The sequence below is a fragment of the Pyrus communis genome, chromosome 11 (genome assembly GCF_041283825.1).
Source record: "Pyrus communis isolate YQ-2024b chromosome 11, ASM4128382v1, whole genome shotgun sequence".
In the NCBI taxonomy this organism is placed as follows: Eukaryota; Viridiplantae; Streptophyta; class Magnoliopsida; order Rosales; family Rosaceae; genus Pyrus; species Pyrus communis.
The window spans coordinates 29,627,332-29,633,844 of NC_142575.1; positions in this window are offsets into that span (position 1 = coordinate 29,627,332).

Sequence of the window (6,513 nt, forward strand, 5' to 3'; positions counted from 1 at the left end):
GGTGGTATATTTATATATGTTTTTATAAGAGTATAAATTTATAAAATTTGATTTAGTTAAAGAAATTTAACTAAAATTGGTGGTTTTGTTGCTTAAAATTAATAAGAAGGTCTTAGTTTCAAAACACCATGTGTGCTTATTTACATTTCAATTTTTACAAAAAATTTTTCATAACAGTATAAATTTATAATATTTGGCTAAATGATCAAAAGTTTAATTAGAAGCAATGGTTTTTTGTTGTTTAAACTGGGTGCAAGGGAGGTGGGTCACGGGGTCCCCCACGGGCCCCAGGGGGGGTTGGGAGGTGGGGTGGGGACGAACAACCCAGTTTTTTTTTTTTTTTTTTTTCTTCCTCTTCCTCTTCTTGTTGTTGCTGGTGGGAAATTGGGGGACGAATTGGGTTGCATTTTGTTTTGTTTTTTTTTTTTTTTCTCCCTCTTCCTCTTCTTCTTCTTGCAGGTGGGGAACTTTTGTTTTGGGGGGGGGGGGGGGGGGGTGTGTGGAGACAAAATGGGTTGCACATTTTTTTTTTCTTTTCTCTTCTTCTTGTTGCAAGTGGGAACGGGGAAAGGGATAATGGGTTTTTTTTTTCTTTTTTTTTTTGAGAAAATTCAGGTTTTTAAAAAAAAAAAATTAAAAAATTATTTTTTTTTGCCACGCGACACACATTTGGCAGACACGTGGCATATATGTGGTAGCCACGTCAGCACTTAACGGATCCATGGATGAAAAATGTAACGGATATATTATTTTGAAATAAAATAGTACGTAACGTATGAAAGTGAAATGTTTTGAAGATGTTGTAAGGAATTGAAATAGGCTAGAAACCTGATGTATGAAAATGTAATTTATCCATGTTATTTCCATTGTGCTTTAGTATATATAACTAACAAGGAATACGTCGCGCGATGCTGCGGGATTGAAAATCATACAAAATTTTTGTATCTAGTACTATTTATATACAAAGGATAATATTTAATGTGTATTTCATACTATTTACATACAAAAGATTTGATAGCCCTATTAAAAATCACACAAAATCTACAATCTAAGTGAGATACATACTATTTACATACGAAATCTATAATCTCACTAAGATACATACGCTTAATATGTGCGTACCCCTCTCGACTTTGAACTCCCCTGCATATTTTACAAAAGTTATAGATTAAATTAAATATAAAATCCAACTTATTAATTAATTGCATTTGGATGATTATCAAAATCGAAAAAAAAAAAAAAAAAAAAAAAAAAAGATTTAAAGGGTCGAAAGGGAGAATAGGAAAAGAGTCAAATTGTGATAGCCCGTTCCGGAATTTTCGAACCGTAAGGGTGAAATGATGATTTTGCCCCTAGTGTGATCTTTTGTTGTGTGGTTGTTTTTGGATTGTTGTTGGCAGGTTGTGGACCACTCACACACTCTCCCACACCCCCCTCACTTTTTCCTTGCCCTGCACCCTTGTCCCGAGTTCCCTTTCTCCCCCATTTCCTATTCCATTTGTACAGACACACCTAGAAACCCTCCAAATCTTCACAGATCGAGGAAACAAAGTATATATTCATGCTCATGAGGTCCGTAGAAGTTCAACCATACCCATTTCAGGTAAGGATACCTTCGTTTTCACGTCGAACTCGAGATACCCCGATTTTGTCACTGTTCATGCACACGTTAATTCTTGTGTTTTTGGGAATTTCAAGCTTGTAGGAAGCTTGGTGAGGTCCTTATGAGGCTCGGGGTGGTTCGTTTGAAGGTTTTGGACGTCGGGATCGTGAGTTACAAGGTTGGCCGGAGTTGGTGGTGTTTTCCTGGCGAGATTTCGTGTGTTTTAGCACTTGAAAGTGGTATGGATTTGTTCCTCTCGTTGTAAGCTTCATTTTGGTACCAATTTTGTGAAATTTGGTTGAAAAACGAAAAAGTTACAAAGTTTTGAAATTTTCACGATTTTCCGGCGCCAGAGCCTCGCCGGAGAAGACGACGGAATATTCCTAACGACGTTAACGGATTCCGTTAAAGTTAACGGAATATTCCTGACGGCATTAACTGACGCCGTCAGTGTGCCAGGCACGTGCCTGCGCGTGTGGGCGCGTGCGGCGGTGGAAAATTTTTCTTAAAATATGGGGATGTTCCTGAGGTTGAGTAGATCACATTGGTGTATTCATAGACCCCATTTGAGCATCGTATGAGAAGTTATTTCATAAGGTTGGTTATGTGTTTTAAAATTAACGTTTTTATAGTTGTTTCACATATAGGTGAGACCTATCCCGAGGACGAGCGCGGTCACTAGAGGCAAGGGGGTTACGACCCTTCTACATACCAGTGAGTGGGCTTTTGGTTTTCCGTATATACCTATATACTTATGTTTTTTTCCAGAAATTGATTTGAAACATTATATGTTTATATGCCATGCTTATTGTTTGCCATTTATTTACGCATTATGAGTCGCATATGTTTATATATGTTTGGTGCTGCGAACGCACAGGTAAGTGTCAGGTGAGTATGATTTATGTTTACGTTCAGTAGTGATTCGAGATGCATAGAGAGTTCATAACCTGCACCCCCGGTGTTAGTGCTCCCGCCCAGAGTTGGGCACAGTCCTTCATGTGATGTTCACCTCCCGCACCACACACTTATCTTGGATCCAAGTTAGGTGCACAGTCCTATCGTACAAACCACTTTAGGTGGTTCAGACTCGTAGGTGACCCGCGATTATTCGCCCAGCCTTCACGTGATCGTAGCACTTTAGCGTACTATTTATACACCCAGTCCTGTCGTACGGACCATTTTAGGTGGTTCCGACTCGTGTGCATGTATAGTTAGTGAGGTGGAGATTTGAGCTCTAGATTCAGTCGTACAGGTCACGTTAGGTGACTCTGGCTGACAGATTGCATGACATTGATTTGACATACCTGAGCACTTGCATTTATTCGAGGCATTTGGCATGGCATATTTTCCGAGCATGATTTATATATATGTATATTCTATTTTTCTAGGAAGTATACAGGTTTTACGGCGAGGGGTTAGAATCCTGTTGATGAAATGGTTTTTGAAAAGCTTTGTTTTTGCCCACTCACACTTTTTGTTTTGCGCCCCTCCAGATTCTAGTTGGTTAGCACTTTTGGTGGCTCCCCTGAGGATTTCCCCGGCATATCTGACAGATTATTACCAGTGTAGGACCACCTTCGGGTGTGCTTTTGTAGTATCGTTTTCTCTCGGACTACATTAGGTCTTCGTGCTCTGAACTTTGTTTTCACACTTACGCTTGCACATGTATGTTATTACTTTGTGTAAAGCTGGATTTTATTTATTCGTACTATTTTTATTATTATTTTATTAGCTTCCGCACTGTGCACATGGTTACGTCACTTCCATGTGACGGCCAGCATGCCCTGATCTCGATCGGGGTGTGTCACAAATACTAATAAATAAAAAGAAAAAAACGAAAATAAAATCAATATTAAGATTACATGAGCACATTCAATTTGATGATTTGAAAATTAAAGCAAAGGCCTTTGACCTTCTATGACATATTACATACGTCATTGAGTACAAAAATAGAAAGAAAACAGGCATAAAATATAGTAACTCTAGTTTGGGCTAATTCATTCGTATACCAAGTGGCAAGTGACTCTTTACCATAGTGGTGGAAATGAGTTAAACTCTTGCATGATGGTGTGGGTTCAAATCCTGTCGTTGGCTAATCGTTTGACAAAAAAACAAAAAAAAAAAAAAAAAAAAAAAAAAAACCACGAGGCAGATAGAAAAAGAAGAAAACACGAGGCAGATAGAAAAACGTAAAGTGGAGTATTTACATCAGGCCAAGAATCGATAATGAGCTTCGTAATTCAATTGGCTATATCTCATTCCTTCCTTCTCAGTTGGCCGTTGAAACCAACCATTCCAAATTAATTATAAGAAATCAATAGGAAGGCTAGTAATTTATTGTCAAAGTTCACCGTATATAGATTTTCTCTGAAATAATTCACCGTATGTAGATTTCTTCAGAAATATGATAAAATACAATTACATTAAATCTAAGGATTCAATTGCAAACTCAAGCATTTCCTTGAAAATAATAACTAATAATAACTCATGACAAAAATTTTACAGAACACATAAAGTAGAAGCATAAGTACCTAATTAGACATGAAAATGACAGAATATACCGGATTAAGCCATCTAAAATTAGAATAAGTCACTTAGTACTACAGTCTGGTGATATTCATTTTCACTTGGAAGTGAGGGGTCTTAGGTTTGAATCTTGTGGATGACGAATTCGATACCAAATTAGGCTGTTTATTGTGTGGCTTAGCCAAACTCCTCATCCCCTTAGTGTAAAAATATAATGTACCCAAAAACAAAAAAAAAAACAGAAAATTAATACCACCATAGCGAAATACTACAGAATAATCTAATTATTTATGCATTTGGCAAGTTAAAATAAGAAAACCATTCGTACATTAATTAAAAAACTTAGAGCCAAACGACACTCTTATTCCATGGTTGGTTTTATATACGCTACACAACAAATTACATACTTCTGTTATTTGCCAACTATCCTCAACCCTCAACCCTGTAACGTAAATCAAGCTGGTTTCGCATATAGCTAAAGCAAATGAATGGCACAGAGTGACAGAAGGCTAAACAAATGTAGTTTGAAATTAGGAAGTTTTAAGAAAAAGTCCGCAGTACTGTTCATTTTAACGAAAAATCGTATTTTTACAATAAAAAGTGAAACATATTACTATTCACTTTACCCTTTATTTTGTCCTTATCGTTAAAACTCAAAGTTTTCAAGCCATTTTCATTAGTTTTCCTTTGAAATGAATCTTACATGACTTTGACTTCTTCACAAACACTCAATAAATAAATAAAAAAATCAGTCAATCAAGAATCAGTAACAAGAGTCAATAAAAAAAATCAATCAAACAAGAGTCAGGTCTTGTACCTTACTCAGCCAGCAGGCCTTGTACCTTACTATAACACAAAAAATGGAACCAATTGTGGTAAATGAATAAAACAAAAAGGCACAAAGTCTTCATCTGTATTTACTTTGAAATTAAGATATTCAATGAATTGATTGAGAGTGAGGATTGTATGCCAATTGAAATCAGCTGTTATGAAAATATTTATAATGAAACTAATGAATTTAAAATAATGATGGAGATATAATTTGAAAATAAGTTTTATTGCAAAACTTACTTGATGACTTACAATTGACTGACAAAATTTACTGAAAGAACTAGATGGTGGTGCTCGTAGGCACCTTTCTTCTATTTTCTAGAATGAAAGTGTTTACTATATTTGATTTCTTTGAATACAATGTGAAGTCAAAGAAAATTTGAACTGAGGAAAAGATGTGGAAATTAACTTGCTTTCTTTGTCTTCAAAGTCTTCATTTTATAGACTTGGAAAAGGAGACTGGAATGATTGAGTTCTTTACTGTTGAAGCACGAGATGGAAGATGACTTTCTTTCACTATTGATGAATAGTGCACTTGTTGAAATAATTTCTGCTTTTACTATAGAACGCGCTGAGTGATTCTTGTTGACTGATTGGATCCTTGATTTTCTATGCGAATAATGACTGAATGCTTCACATGGTGACTTCAAATGACGACTGAATTTTCACATGGTGACTGACATAGTGACTTACTGTGTTCACATAGCTTGACTTGATGATTCACATGACTTTATGCAAATGGGTCTTGATTATCTTGGTAGTCGACCGACTTGGTGCTTTAACTGTTTGGCTTTACTAATTGTTGCGAAGATGCATTCGAAGATTTGGAGGAAGTTTCAACTTCTTTGTCTTCAGATTTTAACTGTAATTGTAAATGGGCTGCTTGTGACTGTAACTGTGTCACTTGAGCAAGAAGTTTATGTCCAAGATCTTCCATTTCTGCAGCTTTGTGCTTTGATTTTGATGACTTGGAAGACTTTTACTTTCTTTTGAGTGAGGAGAATGGAGAGATGTCTGATAATGACTGTGTTTCGATAACTGGTTGTGGTTCAATGAGAAATTCACAAACAACATGTTCAATTATTCTTTGCTGGTTGAATTATCCCACCATTTGGTTGAATTTATCCTCATTCTTAGTCAATCCATTATTTCCATTATGAATATTTTCATAACAACTAATTTTCATTAGCATAGAATCCTCACTCTTAGTCAATTTATTAAATAGTGATCGAGGACTCTATGTCAATTGAAATAAGTTGTTATGAAAATATTCAAATGAAATAATGAATTTAAAATAATGATGGAAATATAATTTGAAAATGAGTTTCATTGCAAAACTTACTTGATGACTTACAATTGATTGAAAATTTTTACTGAAAGAACTGGATGGTGATGCTCGTAGGCATCCTTCTTCTTTCTTCTAGAATCAAAATTGTTTACAATATTTGATTTCTTTGAATATAGTGTGAACTCAAAGAAAATTTTAACTGAGGAAAAAATGTGGAAATTACTTGCTTTTCTTGTCTTCAGAGTCTTTCTTTTACAGATTTGGA